Genomic DNA, 20,230 nt, shown 5'->3' with positions numbered 1-20,230 from the left:
TTGGATCCTGGTAGCCAGTATCTTCGCTAGTATCTTCGCATCTAAATTTATAAACAAAATGTGGACGATATGATTCACACAGTGTGGGCGATTTATCTTTCTTAAGTAGGGTTATAATCAAGGCCTGCCTGAGGGAAGGCGGAAGGAACCCGGATTCATGCGCCTCCGCGAACATCTCAAGCAAGTGAGGCACAAGGAGATCTGCGTAAGCTTTATAAAACTCTTCTGTTAGGCCATCCGGCCCAGGGGCCTTATTATTAGGAAGAGAGATAATAGCCTCCCGAACGTCAGCTTCGTCTATGAGCCAACACAGATACACTCTATGAGCGTCCGATAACCAAGCACAGGCCGTATCCGAGAGATATTCATCAAGTGCCTCATCTGCCATTCCACCCCGCGTGGTATACATAGCCGAACAGAATTGTCTAAATTGATCAACTATCGCAAGTGGGGTAAAATGTGCATTTCCTTGAGGGTCTACTATTTGATCAATCGGGTGGTGGTCAGCTCTGAAACATAGCCTGGAAACTAAGCACCTCCCAGGTCTACCCCCCTCCCCGTACACCCTGGCCACATGTCTCCTTGTGATGTATTTTGCTTCCTGGTCGGCCATCATGTTGTACTCAGCCACTAATTCTTGTATTCGGGCTAACGTGTCTACCTCTGGCGAGAGCTGATATTGGCTCTCCAATTCCCCCAAGGCCTTTTCCGTCTTTGATAGCTGGCCTCTAATGTCTCTTAGGATCCCCGACGTGGTGCCAATAAACACCCCCCTAATTGTCGCCTTAAGCGCCTCCCAGAGTGTGGCCTGACTATCCACCGTGCCCACATTTAATTTGAAATATTGTACAATAACAGCTCTAATTGCCTCGTGATATAAGGGATCCAGCAATGCCTCAGCTCGAAAACGCCAGGTGAAGGGTCGTCGGGGATTCACGGGGATGCAGATATCCAGACCCACCGAGTTATGATCCGACAATGTGCGCAGTAATATGTATACCTGTGTGACCCAGCCATTAGCTTCATCGTTCAGCAGCCAGTAGTCAAGTCTTGACCAGCTATTGAATGCAGGGGTGATGTGTTTTCCTACTAAACAATCTGGGTTGCGCTTGCGCCAAACGTCCACCAGCCCTATTTCCACCATGGCATCTCGGACACATTGGGCCATAATAGGTGATGGGTCATCCACTATGGGCACATACATATTAACGAATGTTACACTAGACATTCCCAACTTGCCCTGTACCATAGCCCATCGACCCTCTGTGTCAGTACAAGTGTGGAGAGGCCGGAACGGAACGCCCCTTTTAATAAGGATAAGGACCCCCCTGGAGTAATTAGAATAGGATGACGCCAGCCTGAAACTAGCCCACTTGTGTGTCATTCTAGCCTCTGTTTGCTTACTCAGGTGCGATTCCTGCAACAGAGCGATCTGCACCGCGTGCCTATCCAGATATGTTAACACGTGGCGTACTTTCTTTGGGGTATTAAGACCACGTAAATTCCATGTTAAACATTCATACAACTCACCTATTTCCAATTGCAAGTGTAGTCAACACACCCTGCTTACCGTCCCTTATTATATCTGCTCCACCAGTGACGGGGTACCATTTACAACATGCATTCTGATCTCAGTATCTACAACCGTAAAAAACAGGAACCCAATCCCACCCACCTCCCACTTTAGCAACCCAAATTTGCCAAAGACAAAGGCCCAAAATATGAATAGACCCAACAAAAACAAAATACTGTGAACCAGGATGTGGGGTATACCCATTGGGGGCGTAGAGGCAAAGTCCACTCCCCAGTGTGAGCGGGAGGGGGCCGCCGATATACTGTGAAACCTCCTATCCCCCCGCCATCCAACCAGGCATAACAGTGGGTTCAGGACAGAAAGCAGGAGGAGCGATGCTAGGTGGCTTGAAATTATAACAATAGGGGCCGGTATTCCCCAACTATAATAAGGCAGTGTTCTGCTTGGGTTTTCGGATCAGGTGGAACCCGCTCAACAGAGCCTTTCTAACCCAAACCAGAACGTTACCCCCTCCCTAGGGCCTTTTTACACCTAAATAACCACATATATATGTACCACCTAAGGACAGGGAATTCCTATTATATATATATATATCAAGACCTCACAGCCTCGCGATCTCAGACAGACCCAGAACCTCCTACCCAGACGGCAGCCACAGTCTCGCGGTCTCAGACAGACCCAGAACTTCCTACCCAGACGGCAGCCACAGTCTCGCGGTCTCAGACAGACCCAGAACTTCCTACCCAGACGGCAGCCACAGTCTCGCGATCTCAGACAGACCCAGAACTTCCTACCCAGACGGCAGCCACAGTCTCGCGGTCTCAGACAGACCCAGAACTTCCTACCCAGACGGCAGCCACAGTCTCGCGGTCTCAGACAGACCCAGAACTTCCTACCCAGACGGCAGCCACAGTCTCGCGATCTCAGACAGACCCAGAACTTCCTACCCAGACGGCAGCCACAGTCTCGCGGTCTCAGACAGACCCAGAACTTCCTACCCAGACGGCAGCCACAGTCTCGCAGTCTCAGACCTCACAGCCTCGCGGTCTCAGACAGACCCAGAACTTCCTACCCAGACGGCAGCCACAGTCTCGCGGTCTCAGACAGACCCAGAACTTCCTACCCAGACGGCAGCCACAGTCTCGCGGTCTCAGACAGACCCAGAACTTCCTACCCAGGCGGCAGCCTTAGCCTCGCGGTCTCATCCTATTATTACCGTAGTACACGACAGGGGAATCGGGGTTACTATGTATCAGATCACACAAAGACTATTAGTTGAGCACAACCTGTTCTTTAGTTCGAGGGGCTCTTTTCTCCCTCATTCAGTTACCACTTACCTGATCAGGATTAACATCTGTTCATGTCAAGTTGAATCTGACTAGAAGAATAGGCTATCCTCCTATACAAGGATACACAACACATGCTGACTCACAACAAGCTAAATACTTTATTTAATTGCTACATGCACACTCACAGAATACATCATATATACAACCTGCAAGGAAAGTAAAAGGTTAAGTTATACACTTCAATAAAAAGGGGTCGACATCACCTTAGTCGTATGTAGCCTGTGCTCAATGGTCATCTAGGTTCCCTTCTCGTCTGTGCCTCGGCTTCGCCTGGAAGTCACACCTCCGCAGTCGCGGATCTACTCCCTTCTCCCTCTCCGAGTCACTGGAACCTCTTCCTCATCGGCTACTCTCTCCTCTTTAGATTCAAGTTCATCATCTGTCTTCCCTGAAATAAGTAGTAGCTTTTCTGCTAACGGCCAGGTGCCGCCTATGGACTAGAAGCAAGTGCAAATATCTAACTCAGACTTTCACTAATATAGAGGTGCATTCTCTCATGGAAAATTCCAGCTCGAAACCTGCCGCCCACCAAATTCCTGTACCTCCCCGTGCCAAGGACACGTTCCCAGCCGGCCGGCCTGATGTAGTGTCTTCGGCAGGGGAAAAATACACTCCTTCGATAAGGGCCGGCCCGAACCGGTTCTCTCCGAGCGAATAACACCTCATAACTAAAATATCACCCTTCACCTAGAAATGTCCCAAGCTGCCGGGGCAGAAAGAAAGATGGAGTCTCTCCTGTCTGAGGCCTACCAGGCCTGAATTCAGCACGACTCCATGAAATACCCTCACTATAGGGCAGGTTATCCTTAATACTAACGAATCTATCCCCTAGGCTATGTATGTAAGCCCTGATCTATGGGGAGGAGCACAGGATCGTGTCAAAGTGTATAATAAATAGGCTCTATTCACTACTCTAATCCTTAGACTTGGATGGAAAGAGACTGAAGTCATATTAATCGCTCTACAACACAAGAAGGCCGGGAAAATCGAGCAGTACATTTCACCCTTGACTTCAGTCTATTATACATCCATTAAACAGAACTAACATCGGTGGAAGAATAATATGAAACAAAACTAACTGATCTATGTCTAGTACCGAGTGTACAGAATTGAAGCAGTGAAGGGATACACTGAATAAAGCAACAGATAGAAATCAAAACAGCGATAGCAATCAAAATGCCACCTAATGTGTGGCGTAACATATGCACGTCCGGTAACCAATTAAAGAGCCAGTCAAACCAGCCCTGATCAATGTGTTTTCTAACTTCATCCGTTAAGTCATGCAACTTATCTAGGTGTGCACGAATGGATTGTGTATGATCAGATAAGTTAAAACAGCAGAGGCCTTCAAAGTCCGAGCAACCATGTCCATGTTTAAGCAAAAGATAATCAATGGCTGCTCTATTTTGCAAAATGGCCCTACGTTCACCCTGGGCATCTAATAGCAAGTCAGACAAGACTGTAGAAGTATGATTAATAGATTTCACCATCCAGCAAGCCATTTTCCCAATAGATTTGGCATTATAAACCGCCAAAGCAGGAACACCAATAATTGAAATAGCTAGGCTAAGATATTCAGACTTGGAATATAAATGCAAAGATGAGTCACAATCCTCCTGTAACATCATAGTATCTCGAAGCACACGAGAGTTGGCATTTGGATGTGATGAGAACATTAGCAAACTCAGTCTGGTAATGGCACACGGGCCTCCGGAAATGTTTGCAGGGACATATGGCCAGGAAGTATTACCACATGAGAAAAGCCATCCGGCAGGTAGCAACATCGCACGATAGTGACTGGGAGTAACTACCAAACTATTGCAAGTCATATTGTTCTGGACTGAGACACATGTGGTCGGTGTCCTCTGAAAACACAAAGTCCGTTCGTGAGTTGTGAATGAAGTGGCGCCTCTTAACTTGAGGCGTAGGCATTCAGAAATTGCATTAGGATTACATGTAAGAAAGAAGCATAGGTCACCTCGTGTGATATTATACGTAATTATTTGGGACTGGATGGGGAGTTGCTCATTCGGCAGTTCAGTGCACAAAGGACAATATACATGGGTAGCAAAATCACAAAGGATAATATTTGGACGAGCCTTCGAAACGTTAAAGATACTAATTAAAGTCTCCAGTGAGGCGGGGACAGCAACTAGACAAGTCGCTAGAATGTCATGCACAGATCTCATCGGTGTCAAGCAGAAGTGAGGGGCATCAGTCACTCTCTTGGCCAGTAATGTCCAAAAGTTCGATGACGAATCCCACGCATTGAAGGAACGCAACACTCGGGTTCTCAGTTCATCCCGGGTTGACGGGATCCCTTCTCTCTCTCTGAACCAATCCAAAAGGAGTCCAGTTCCGACACATCCTGCAGCAACAATCCAAAGAATGATCTGAAAAAGAACCAAATACAGGCATTAATCATTCTCGTAAATAACATTTATCAGCTGGGACAGCTTCCCAGCTATCTTTCCCTGGCCTCATAACCAAAATGGTATTGTCCTGACCGGTGGCAATAACCTCTGCTTGTTCAGGGGGATTCTTAGGCGATTGCACCCAAACCCTGGCCCCAGGGTTATTCGTAGAGCCAAAGCCTTTCTGGCCACGTACAGTTAGCAAAGTTGGGGCAGTGCCTTTCAATATTTCGCCACTGAAAACAGGCATAATGAGTAATTGAGCCACTCGGTCAGTGCGGTGTATCAGTAAGTCAATCTCACTGCTATTTAGCAGAAGTACCTTAATCTCTCCCTGATAGTCACTGTCGATGACACCTCCAAGTACCTGGATGCCTTTTACAGCCAGCCCCGATCTAGGGGCGATCAATCCAAAATTCCCAGGTGGTATATGAATACCAACACCAGTAGCAATGATGACCCGATTCTTACTCTCCAGAACGGTGTCATCCATGGCGTGCAAGTCTAAACCTGCCGACCCTGGGGTCGCTCTGCATGGAGTCAGAGCTCCGGGAGTAATTTCCCAATACATCACAGTTTCACTGATTACATTAGGCATAGTCTCAACATTTGGGGGAAACAAACGCATAAGTGGAGATTCAGCATTTAAAAAAGGACGATTATTCAGAATCAATAGTGCTTGTGGTAAAAAGTCTCGCCAGTTTTTATACTTGTCATCTGTTAACTTTCGTAATTGGTCCTTTAACAGGCCATTCAATCTCTCCACCAGGCCCGAGGCCTGCGGGTAGTAGGGTATATGAAATATCCATTCAATATTATTTTCCACACAGAATTCTTGTACCAATCTTCCACGAAAATGGGATGCATTATCAGATTGAATTTGGAATGGCACACCATAATACATCATAATCAATTCTAATGTTTTTATGGTATTCAATTGGGTAGCTTGCTTACATGGAAGAGCTACCAGCAAGCCACTATATGTATCGACAATTGTGCAAACATATTGACAATTCCTACTCATGGGAAGGGGTCCGATGTAATCAATCTGCCAAATTTGAGCGGGCAGTTTCCCGCGATGTAAATGGCCTCTAACAATTTGGGGTACCTTACGCTGTCTGATATGTTGACAGACGGGACAATGTAAAATAACATTTTTGATTAGATCCAGGGGAATATAAATTCCTCTATCAGCAGCCCACCTGCTAGTGGCCTTCTCTCCAAAGTGTCCTGCCTTCTGGTGTGCCCATTTCGCCAATCCCGCAATATCAGGATCTTGTCTGTCCACCACTGCCTCAGCAATTTTAGATTTTTCATCTGCAATGTTATGAAAAAATTTGTCAAGGGAGTCTATTGGGGTGTGAGCATCCACATGGAAGATTGTAACAGTACTCTGTGGGAGCATCTCCCAAATCTCTTGCCATAACTCTTTTCCCCACAATTCTTTGGAATGTAACTTCCAATTATGGGAATGCCAAGTCGGCAACCAAACAGCCAGTCCATTGGCAGTTGACCAAGAATCGGTAAAAATATGACATGTACCAGGTAATTCTTGTTTCAAAACTTGGTAAACAGCGTAAAGCTCGGCAAATTGGCTACTCTTCCCTTCACCAGTTGTGCTCAACAGTTTCTGTGTGACCGGATTATAAGACACCGCCTTCCAGTGCCGTGTCGTCCCAATAAACTTCGCCGACCCATCTGTGAACCAAACATGGTTTCTGTCCTCAGCGGACAAATCATCAAAAGGTCTACCCCACTTGACAGGAGACTCCTGTTCTAAAGGTACGGAACACTCACTCTCAGTCTCAGTCGACGGTGCTTGCGCCACTTGCTCATGTAAAGACGCAACTCCTTTCGGGCCCACACGTGCCCTGTCTTGTATGTACCATTTCCATTTAATCACGCTCGCCTCTTGAGCATGCCCAATTTGATGAGTTTTCGGTGAACTCAGAACCCACTGCATAATAGGAATTTCAGGACGCAAGAATATATCATGTCCCAAAGTCAATTGCTCGGTATCCACCAAAGCCCAATAACAAGCAAGTAGCTGTTTCTCAAAGGGTGTATAACGCTCACCAGCATCAGGTAGCTTTTTGGTCCAAAAACCTAACGGTACCTTACTCCTGCCTTGTTTCTGCCACAAACTCCAATTTGCATAAGGGCCTTGCACAGACACATTCAAATCCACATCACCATCACGTACAGGCCATAGATCCATAGCATGTTGAATTGCCTCTTTCGCCAGACTAAATGCATCTTGCTGTTGCTTATCCCATTCAAATGCATTCTTTTTACGTGTAATTCGGTACAAAGGGGCCAATATTTGACTCAAATGAGGAATATGCTGGCGCCAAAAACCAAATAAGCCAATGAAGCTCTGGGCTTCCTTCCTATTCCTCGGAACCGAAAAATCAAGAATCTTCTGTTTAACTTGAGGGATCACCTCGCGGTGTCCCTCATGCCAATTAATACCTAAAAATTTTACAGCTTGGGACGGACCTTGTAATTTATCCGGATTGATCTCCCAACCTTTCTCACGCAGACACTCAATGACTCTATCTAATTGTGTCTGAACATCCTCTTGTGTTTCGCCTTGGATCAAAACATCATCAATATAATGACATATCTGAATTTTGGGATGAACTGGTACCTCAGCCAAATGTTCTGCCACCAGCCGGTGACAAATCGTAGGACTATGCACATAGCCCTGAGGAAGACTTCTAAACGTCATCTGACGCCCGTTCCACGTAAAACTGAACTGTTCCTGACACTCAGGGGCAATTGGAATAGAAAAGAAATCATTAGCAATATCGATGGACGCATACCATGTACCTGGATGTGTTTGGATTCTTTCAATCAGGGTAATAACATCCGGTACTGCAACAGTCAAAGAGGGCGTGTGTTTGTTCAATTCTCGATAATCAACAGTCATGCGCCAAGAATTATCACTCTTACGCACCGGCCAAACAGGATTATTCCAAGCAGAAGTAACTGGAGTTATAACACCTGCATCAACCAACTCCTGAATGGTGGTACTAATCTCTTCATGACCACCCGGAATACGATACTGCTTCTGACAAACCACTTTGGTCGCCTGGGGAACTTGTATGGGGGGCATCCTTAAACGACCAACCCGTATAGGTCTGGACGAGATATAATGCGTCGTTCCAAATTGGTAACACCCATCATCAAGATGCAACGTCATTCCCTTCAAAATATCAATTCCAATTATGAATTCTAAGAGTGGCACCACTAATACAGAATATTCCTTTCTAGGGATTCTACCTATTCTCATTTCAAGCAAAGTTTGAACTGCAGGGGTTTCTTTTCCTCCTAATCCGGTAATAGTAAAAGGCTGCCCTGTAAACTTCTTTGATTTTCCATGAATAAGAGTGGCCTCCGCTCCTGTATCAACTAATGCTCGGGCCCTTTGGATATTACGATGTCTCCAATAAATATCAATATCTACATAGGGTCTATTATCTCTATGAGCCCATCTGTGTACCGGAGCTTGACCTATTTCCTAGTCATTCTTACTGCATTCTGTGTACCAGGACAAATCAGGATAAAGACTCTCACGTTTCTTAGGTATCGGTACCTCCTGTTCATATCCATTCCCCGTACGGAACGGATTCAAGTCTTCAGTATTATACCGTGGGTTACGATCAACCAAGCTGTGACGATTCTCTCTCCTCCTCAACTCAGGAGATTGATCCCTATCATCTCTACACCTGCTGTAAGCATGATCATTTCTCCCCCTTTCCTTTTCCCCCTCTCTCTCCCTGTCCCGCTCTCGACGGGGGGACAGATCACGTACAGGACGCCGATCATCACGACGATCAGAGCGCCCACGGCGATCGTCATCACCGCTACCATCAGAACAACCACGATCACACTCAGTCGTTCGAACACGCCGGGCACCCTCCTTCCGATCCAAGCCCCGTTTGCGAAACAACTCCCACAAACGAGCAGTAGTCTCACCATCAATGTCCTCCCGACGTACACCAGCAGCCAAAAGACCAGTAAAGATATCACGTCTAGTAAATTTATATTAACCAGGAGTACGAGTGTCAGACCGGGGCTGACGTTCAGGTTTAAACCACTCACCCAACTCACCGAGTTGGCGCACCGATTCCAACACCGTAGATAGCACATTACCAGTCTGGTTAATCAACAAAGTCATCATGACCTGCTTGTAGGCGACAGGAGAAGAGCGAATGATACGATTCCGCACAGAAGAAGTCAACATCCCATCAAGCAACCTGTCAGCAGTGCCCAGAAAAATAGCCGTTTTCATCACTTCCTCCTTAAGACGTAGCGCAGCATCACGCAAGGTATACCACGGCTTGTCATTGACAGGCCAGTCAGATTCAGTAGGATACTTCAAATTACAACCCTCAGTCGCCAATTGGAGCAAAGAAATTTGACCACCACCATTATAGTTACGAAAATGATCTTGCACAGTAGAATCCAAACTCAAAGAACAAAATTTCAAACAGTCGCCAGTATCCAGCATAATACCAGCAGCGCCTAGTTCATAAAGGCGCACCATCCATGTGAGCAAGGCCTCACCAGTCCGCTGCCGAAAGCGCTGCAAAATATCACTAATTTCTTGTTGAGTAAAATCTTCTAAACAGTCCAAAGAAACACCCTGCGGAGCATTAGGAGATTGCTGCAACTTCCGATGAAAAACCGGATGCGCAGAGACCACGGGACGAGCATCACAAGGAGCCCGAGCAGTACTAGTAGAGGGACAATCAGTGTAAGAAGCATCGATCCCGCCCGAAGAACGAGCGTAATCACGGGGTGCACCATCAGAGGTGCGAGAAGCAGGCTTACATTCATGACGGGAACGAGAAAACTCGTGCGTATCAGACTCCTCACCCGAGGAACAAGAGGTACTCGAGTCCCAGATATTACCATCCCATTCATCAGGATTCCAATCTAGTCCAGCTTTCGCCACGACCAGACGCACCTTACGCGTCGAAACTCGACCACGCCTGTTCTTGTACTTATAACGAGCAATCCGCACAGCCGCCCTTTCGGCAACCGTTTGGTAAGTGTCAAGTTTGTCAGAAAGCAACTTATTTTGACACCGCAGTAGAGTATTAGAATTCTGAATCTCAACAAAGTGTGCCTCCACATCCTTAAGAGAGATCTGTAATTTCAACAATCTCTCATGCAGAATCCGATACGCAGACAGAATAACCCAACCTCTGCGCCCCAAAGCGGGAACCTCCTCACCCTTCAATACAGGTGCCGTCTGCAAACAAGTAATCACGTCAGCCGGTTCCGCCGACTCCAAAGAAGAGTTCCAATTTTCACTCAGACCAGTAGAGTCAGCCCACTCACGGGCTAAGGCTCCATAAGGCGTTGAATCCCATCCGGGAATATCAACGGACAATTTAAGAGTAGATTTAGATTTCTTAGAAAACATCGCGAAAAAAGAAAGAAAAAGAAACGCAGAGAAAAGAAAGGAAGAGAGAAAGAGAGAGAGAAAAAAAAAACTATACACGCAAATATATAAAAAAGAATGCAAAGAAAACCACGCACACACCGAAAGCAAACATAAGACAAACAAAACGCACACAGGTTTCGTAAACAGTTCGTGACGCCAAATGTTCTGCTTGGGTTTTCGGATCAGGTGGAACCCGCTCAACAGAGCCTTTCTAACCCAAACCAGAACGTTACCCCCTCCCTAGGGCCTTTTTACACCTAAATAACCACATATATATGTACCACCTAAGGACAGGGAATTCCTATTATATATATATATATCAAGACCTCACAGCCTCGCGATCTCAGACAGACCCAGAACCTCCTACCCAGACGGCAGCCACAGTCTCGCGGTCTCAGACAGACCCAGAACTTCCTACCCAGACGGCAGCCACAGTCTCGCGGTCTCAGACAGACCCAGAACTTCCTACCCAGACGGCAGCCACAGTCTCGCGATCTCAGACAGACCCAGAACTTCCTACCCAGACGGCAGCCACAGTCTCGCGGTCTCAGACAGACCCAGAACTTCCTACCCAGACGGCAGCCACAGTCTCGCGGTCTCAGACAGACCCAGAACTTCCTACCCAGACGGCAGCCACAGTCTTGCGATCTCAGACAGACCCAGAACTTCCTACCCAGATGGCAGCCACAGTCTCGCGGTCTCAGACAGACCCAGAACTTCCTACCCAGACGGCAGCCACAGTCTCGCAGTCTCAGACCTCACAGCCTCGCGGTCTCAGACAGACCCAGAACTTCCTACCCAGACGGCAGCCACAGTCTCGCGGTCTCAGACAGACCCAGAACTTCCTACCCAGACGGCAGCCACAGTCTCGCGGTCTCAGACAGACCCAGAACTTCCTACCCAGACGGCAGCCTTAGCCTCGCGGTCTCATCCTATTATTACCGTAGTACACGACAGGGGAATCGGGGTTACTATGTATCAGATCACACAAAGACTATTAGTTGAGCACAACCTGTTCTTTAGTTCGAGGGGCTCTTTTCTCCCTCATTCAGTTACCACTTACCTGATCAGGATTAACATCTGTTCATGTCAAGTTGAATCTGACTAGAAGAATAGGCTATCCTCCTATACAAGGATACACAACACATGCTGACTCACAACAAGCTAAATACTTTATTTAATTGCTACATGCACACTCACAGAATACATCATATATACAACCTGCAAGGAAAGTAAAAGGTTAAGTTATACACTTCAATAAAAAGGGGTCGACATCACCTTAGTCGTATGTAGCCTGTGCTCAATGGTCATCTAGGTTCCCTTCTCGTCTGTGCCTCGGCTTCGCCTGGAAGTCACACCTCCGCAGTCGCGGATCTACTCCCTTCTCCCTCTCCGAGTCACTGGAACCTCTTCCTCATCGGCTACTCTCTCCTCTTTAGATTCAAGTTCATCATCTGTCTTCCCTGAAATAAGTAGTAGCTTTTCTGCTAACGGCCAGGTGCCGCCTATGGACTAGAAGCAAGTGCAAATATCTAACTCAGACTTTCACTAATATAGAGGTGCATTCTCTCATGGAAAATTCCAGCTCGAAACCTGCCGCCCACCAAATTCCTGTACCTCCCCGTGCCAAGGACACGTTCCCAGCCGGCCGGCCTGATGTAGTGTCTTCGGCAGGGGAAAAATACACTCCTTCGATAAGGGCCGGCCCGAACCGGTTCTCTCCGAGCGAATAACACCTCATAACTAAAATATCACCCTTCACCTAGAAATGTCCCAAGCTGCCGGGGCAGAAAGAAAGATGGAGTCTCTCCTGTCTGAGGCCTACCAGGCCTGAATTCAGCACGACTCCATGAAATACCCTCACTATAGGGCAGGTTATCCTTAATACTAACGAATCTATCCCCTAGGCTATGTATGTAAGCCCTGATCTATGGGGAGGAGCACAGGATCGTGTCAAAGTGTCTAATAAATAGGCTCTATTCACTACTCTAATCCTTAGACTTGGATGGAAAGAGACTGAAGTCATATTAATCGCTCTACAACACAAGAAGGCCGGGAAAATCGAGCAGTACAGGCAGCCAGTCCAACAAGCAAAAAAAATTAGCATTTCTCATATATACAGTGGGTATAATAGAAGGACACAAATCCAACACATAGATTCAACCATTAAGAACCAAACCACACATGCGCCATCCCATAGGCCTCAGCCCACCCATACCTGCTGAATTTCAATAAATCAAATGCATACCACAATAGACTGTCCCCTCCACAAACAGTGACCTGTTGATAGTAACAATATGGTATACAGACAATATCATGAAGCGCACACAGTGCTCAGTTCTCAACATCTGACGTATTAGCTGCTGAGTTCCGCTTTCGGCACAGGGATTTGGCATATTCCATATCCTGTTTAGGAGTCGTGAAAATCTTAGCCTTGTCCCCAGTTCCTATATGCAGAAGCGCTGGGTAAAGCATCGCATACTGAACCTGTTCCTTTATTAAAATCTCTTTGACCCCTTGAAATTTCTTTCTTGCCGCCTGCACCGTGGTAGTGAAGTCTGGATAAAATGATAGAACGTTGCCCTGGTAGTTGATCGTCCCCTTCTGACGAGTGACACGTAGAATAGTGTCCCTATCTCTGTAATTCAACAGTCGGGCAATGATCAGTCTAGGGGGAGCCACGGGAGGCGGGGGCACCGCCAATGACCTGTGAGCTCGCTCTATAGCAAACATGGCGGAAAGCTGTTCGGCCCCGCAGATATCCCGGACGAGGGTCTCGACATAGTCCTCCAGTCGCCCAACATTTGTTGACTCCGGCAGGCCAAAATTTGCACGTTATTGCACCTAGAGCGCGCCTCAATGTCCTCGTTCTTTGCCTGTATTACCGCCAACAACCTCACCATGTCTGTGGTTTTAGTAGTAACTTGCTGTAGGCGGTCCTCTGCGTCTGAGATTCTCTGTTCCGCTTCACCAATTCTTGCTGCGTGCTTGTCCAATTTGGTAGCAAAGTGGTCACTCCTACCGTTGAGCTCCTCTATTTTGCCATCTATAGCCTGAAGACTGGCCTGTATTGCAGACAACGATATCCTCCAGCGCCGTAGGGACCGGGGCAGCAGAGTCTAGCTCCGAGTCTGAGGCCGCAGTCTGTGAGGACTTGCCGCCCCTATGTGACTCAAAAGTCAGCCAGGGCTGGCTTTTGTCGGGCTTGCCCATTGCGACAACAGAGAGTCTTAGCGTTAGTATAGTGAGAGCAGAACTAGTGGGGGATCACCCCGCACATGATGGACAGCAATGGAGGAACTGCAGGCTGAGTGGAGCAGAGGGATCAGCACCCAGCACAGCGCAGGTCCCGCAGATGTACCGCACCACAAGGTCCACAGCCGGCACTATGGCGCCCAGCCCAGCACTGTTTAGGCGTAGGTATACACTCTCTGGAGGAGAGTGTATACCTACATCAGCACATCACACTCCTCACTGTGGCAGTTCAATACAGTGGGACATCGGTGCCCACCACAGAATCACACCAAATCAGGGCCTCATGACCGTATCCACTATGTCCCAGAAGCAAATGGCCCAAAGGTCAATTATGAGTGTCTATAAAGCAGGGTCTGCAATATGCGGAGATGATCTGTACCATTGCCTTGGCCAGTCAAGGAAGCAGTGATTTTGCACTGTTAAACCTGCTCCCGTTCGCCGCAGCCGCCCCCAATCCGCCGTCAGGGCCCGTCCTTGCGCCGCCACCAGGGAAGCACCGATCCCCAGAACACGTCCGGCCGCTCTGCAGTTAGAGCTCCGAGCAGGGTGCAAGGCTGAGCGGGGAGCGACACTTAAAAAGGTCCCAAGCGGCTACAGAGGACAACGCAGCGGGGGAGGTGGCAGCCGTCAACTCGCACAGGTCTACCTTCTAAGCCAAGCCGGCCCCTTTGTAGCAGAGCGCCCCGCCTCCAGCACAGTCACAGCCCTCGTCCGCCTCCGGGATTCCCCGCACACACAACAGCGGCAAGAACGCACCTCCAGCCTGGCAGCGCTCAGGTCCGGGGCACAGCAGCAGATGTCACGATTCTCAGCCCGTATGAGAGCCTCTCCAGTATTACCATCAACCTGGTCAGACGCGCCACTAAGTCCATTTTATGATGGCCCTGCATCCGCCATTTTGGCCGCCAGCCGAGTCCGCCGCAGGCTCTCCACCAGTCCCAGGAACCAGCCCGGTCTCAAACAGCACACCGCTTGCACACCCCGGCTACAGCAACCCCGGCGGTGCAGGTTACCCTGGTGGATGGCGCGCTGGGAACAGGATATATGAAGGATTAGTTTGGCAGCCGGCAGGGTCACACTACAATGTGACCATCTTGCCAGGCGCCAGGCCAGGCCCCCCCTTATTGAGCCAGGTATACAGGGGATCAATGGAGTGGTGTGGCACTGCACAGATGAGGAACCAAGGCCACAGTTCTTTCTCCTACTTGGGCAGCTGAGCATCTAAAGTTTCAAAGAGGAGAAAGCAGGTAATTGGCCACTCCAGAAGCAAACTTCATAAGAGATTAGGAAGTCAGAAAGGCAGAGCATGCGGCATTGGTGCAGCTAGATTGGAACACACATGTGTTTCAATGCACAACTTGCTAATAGCACAGTTGGGCATGGATACTACATTTAACATGAACTTAATGTGAGACACTTATCTCTAGACAGGATTAAGCGGTAGAGGAAAAACTTGCAGATGGAATGCAATGAAATGAAATTTATTTTTCATTATCAGCATGCAGAATGTAAATTTACCAACACTATTCTTACTAGAACAATTGACTATTACCTTGTGATGGTACCAAATTCGAATATTGAACCACATGCCAAAAATATTAGCACGGACATAAGTATTTGGGATATGGGATGATTACACAGAAGCATAAGAAGATTAGAGGCTCATTTCACACTCAAACTGAAGCAGGAAGGCACAACATTAGATTTTTTCCAGTGTGAGTGTGTCTAAATGCACAAAAGGTAATACTGGTCAACAAACAATTAAGCAGACTACAGAAGATAGACATTAAGGGAGAGATGAGTAGGCAAAAGGTGTTTTTCCACCATAATGATTGGGAATGTAGGATCAAGCAACAATATATGCAAAAAGGTGTATAACATATTGATAAGGAATGTAGTGTTAAGATTGACTCTAGCTTTCTTATCAATATTGGATTGGGCGCTCGCTATGATGAGAAATGATCACACAGAATATTATCACCACTTAACGTCAGCCTGGGAAAAATAGGTTACAAAGAAAGGATATATTTACAAAAATGTATGTGGTAAGAAAGAGGTACAGAATTTTAAGATGGTGAGATCAATAGTCTTTTGGCACAGTGAGAAGTAGGCACAGTTTATCCCGCATCATTGGTAGACTTGGTCAAAACACACAAACAATCATTGGAGGCAGTCCTGATGTCACATAAAACAATATTTAATAAAAAGGTGTATCCAGTTAAGAGCTTTGAAAAAGGGATAATATCAAAGCCTGATGGAGTAGGGGGCACAAGGAAAAGAAGTTGCATCTCAGGATTGAAATCAATTACAAGAACATCTGCATAGTGTTTGTGCTGTGGGAGAAATTGAAACCTTAGATTCCTCAAAATGGATAGTCCCAGTCATCATTGTGGAAAGAAAATTTGTTGAGATAGGAATGAGTGTTAACCATGGGTCTCTCAACAAAAACAACAGTCTAGGCTTCTTTATGCTACCTAAGATCCAGAAGATTATAGCAAAATTGGAAGTGGCCAGGTTTTTCTCAACCATAGACCTCACAACAGCGTACCAATAAGTAGAACTTAGCGCAGACTCACTATTGTTGATAACGTTTATCACACCTTTAGTTGCATTCAGGTTTCTCTGGATGCTTTTTCAAGATGTATCAGCAACATCCGTTTTATAGTAGATTGTGTAATAATTGTTTACATGTGATTATGGGGTGCAAACCTTTCTAGATAATATTCATGTATTCACAAAAACTAAGGAAACACATTTGTTAAATCTAAAGAGGTTGCTAAAGGTTTTAGAAGGTAACAGAATAATGGTAAACATCGAAAAGTGTCAGTTCATGAATGTAAGTGGAAGGTATTTAAGACATCACATGCTAGTGCTGGCATAAGATGGCACAAAGATCTGATCTACATTATGACTTAGGTACTTTGCATCACTGATAAAAACGAATAAAGGTAGTTTGAGGGTTTGTGAAAATATTATGAAACTTTCATTGACATTTTTGTATTTCACACTGAACCACTCACAAAATTGTTGAAAATATAAATGAAGTATGTATGGGAAACAATGAAACAAGGAGCGTTATTGAAATAGAGCTATTGCTTGTTAAAGCTCCTGCATTATAGCTGTTTAGGCATAATTTTCAAGGGCATTTTCATTGTAGATCCTATCATGATAGGATGGGGTAGATTTGGACTTGTTCATAGATGGTAAATAGAGCACAGTGGCCTTGGATTCCCAGTATTTGAAGCTGGCAGTATTTGAATCTACAGCATGATTGAGGGACAAGTGTGTGTGTATGGACGATATATGATTTATGTCACTCAGTGACCACAAACGTCCATAGCTTCTGAGTGAGTAAGGTATGTGAAGGGCTATTTCAAGGCTAGTTACACCGCTTTCAAAGATGCAGGAATTTACAGTTGAAATAAAACATATAGCACATGAGAAAAATTCTAGGACGGATTTGCTGTTCAGATGTCCCATGGAAAGTGATCAAGAGGAAGATTACAATAATGACATTAAATATGTCATTGGACTGGTTGATAGGGATCTGATATCTGAGGATGCAATAAGCGTTTGTGAGTTGAATGAAAGTAGTGAAAAACTGATGGCATCCTTATGTGTGCTACAGAATACATAGTAAAAGGGTCACACAGAGAAGGTCAGAGGTCAGAGGGAACTCCAAGGTGCAATATAAACTAACTTTAGAAACACATTTGGTAGTTAGGCTGGACAATTTAGTTCATTAATTGCTCTAAGAACACAGCTACTCATTGTTAGCACATCTGAGACAGGTAGGTTTGACTGGCCTGAAAAAAGGTTATATCTATACTATTGGTTGTCTGGTTTAGAAAATGTCATTTACAAATACCTCATATAGTGTATGATGTTTAAAGAGGCAGAAAAGTCTCACATTAGTAGTCAAACAACATTTCCAAGTGATTCACGGAAAATGTTAGGAATGTTTTTTGTGGGATCAATGAACCAGCTGAGTTTGGAGCTTGGTTACTTTTTTGGTGGAGGAACCAGCTACTGAAAAGGTGATGGAATTTTTAAAGTTCATTTTACGAGTTGAGTAGGCACCCAAATATTTGGTAATGGATAATGGTGTCCAGTTCACATCTCACCAGATAGGATTCGTTTGATTAAATCAATAGGTATGGAGCACTTAACTGTAGTTTGAATAGCTCAAAAGCAATGAAACTGTTGTGAAGTCAACCAATCGATGAAGGAGATGATACAACTGGTCCAGACGTCAGCTGTTGATGTGTGCCCAGCACTTAGCGACAGCATGTGGATGTACGGTAACACTCCACAATCAACCAGAGGGGTCACTACTAGGCCTAGGAGAAATATGAATTATGTCAGTGTAATTTGCATAATTTTGAGAATGCCATAATATACTTGTTATGTAAGATTCCCAAAATTATGCCAATTTGTATAATTATGTGCAATTTGCAGTAAACATTTACCACAAACTCATGGGAACAATCACACAAGACTGACTGTAGCTCAGGGTGTTTTGGGGTTTTGCAATTTCTTTGTGCAAACATCTTTCTTGCCTCAAAAAACTATATAGTCATGCTTTTAGTGTTAACATACACAGCTAAATAACAGATTTGCATTTTGCACAATAATGTGTAATTTCACATACTCCTAGTCACAGCATTCTTCCTGTTGCTAGATGAGAGTCAGTGTGTAACCTTTCAACTGGGTGGGTGGCTGAAAGGGTACAATCAAATGAATAGTTCACAAATTAATTTAGGTAAAGCCATTGATTATGAAAGTCATATACAAACTGGGAAATGACAAGCTACTTTGCACTAAACAGGTAGACGTTGCAGTCTCTATTGATGTAACCTTGGCTGTTGACATTTTTATAACCATGTATCAGATTAGGCAAATGTTATGAAATAGTTTTGGTATGTGGGGCAATGTTTTAACTCATGATTTACAAAGTGTATGGCATAATTTCCCAAAAATTTAATTTTAAGAAAGGATATATATTTTTTCACCATTTGAGTATTTGTGGCACTACAATTATAGACCTGTTATGTTGTAAAATGTGTGGAGTATGAATGTTTGAGGTTTTATTTGACAAAAAGGGGGGATATATGATTAAACCCCCAAAGGGAACATTCATCCTTTATCAGTTTGGCTAAGCCCTGTCCCTTTGGCACATGAGGCTTTTCTCATTTTTGGTTCATTTACTCTCTGTCCACATGCTTAAAACTGTGCACAAATCTTCCTGCGTGAAGCTCAGTGAGGCTACTCATTTCATATGTTTGTCACTGTTTTGTGTAGCGACTTTTGTTCTTTCAGATATTCTTCATTTATGGGATGGTGTAAAGGTTTGTTTGCCCTAAGTTGGCAGGGTATGCCCAGATTTGGTTCCCTTGCTCACTTTGCCACTAGATCCAAGCTAGCCTGGCCGATGAGTGATGTTACCCCAAAACCAGTCCGCGGATGCTTGTTTCTGGTCTAGAGAAGACATGATTTGGCACTGCGGTCTAGATTGTTCCCAAAGGAACAGGGTCAAGACTGATATGTATATGGCTGAGTCTGAACTAGGATGGCGAAGTGAGCTAGAGAATGATGATGGATTCAACCCAGATCTGTAACTAGGGGTGAATGTCTGAAACGTTTCAGCGCTTCGCCCATCATCTCCTTGTGTTTGTTTTTTTTTTTCCTAGGTTAGCAGGGTATGCCAAGACGTGGGCCCCTTGATTACTTTGACACTGGATTCAAGCAAGCCTGGCTGATGAGGGGTGTTACCCCAAAACTGATCCCAAGATGTTTGTTTCCGGTCCAGGGAAGACCTGGCTTGGCAGATTGGGCAGGGCCGTTCCAAGGAAGAACAGGATCAAGACTGATTTGCATATGGCTGGGTCTGAACTGGGCTAAAGAAGCATGAGCTAAAGTGAGCTAAAGAACCATGATGGAATGCACCCAGATCTGTGACTGGGGGTGAGTGTCTCAAGCGTTTTAGCGCTCCATCCATCATATCCATGTGTTTGCTTTTTTCTCCCTGAGTTTGCAGGTTATGCCAAGACGTGGGTCCCTTGCTCACTTTCGCCACTGGATTCAAACTAGCCTTGCTGATAAGGGGTAAAACCTGAAACCAATTCCAGGTTGCTTGTTTCCGGATTAGGGAAGAACTGGCTTGGCAGTTCAGGCTGGACTGTTCCCATGAGGAACAGGGTCAAGACTGATTTGCATGTGG

This window comes from Triturus cristatus, chromosome 6, assembly GCF_964204655.1.
Source record: "Triturus cristatus chromosome 6, aTriCri1.1, whole genome shotgun sequence".
Classification (NCBI taxonomy): domain Eukaryota; kingdom Metazoa; phylum Chordata; class Amphibia; order Caudata; family Salamandridae; genus Triturus; species Triturus cristatus.
The sequence above is the reverse complement of the archived record's forward strand: the minus strand, read 5'-3'. Positions refer to the sequence as shown.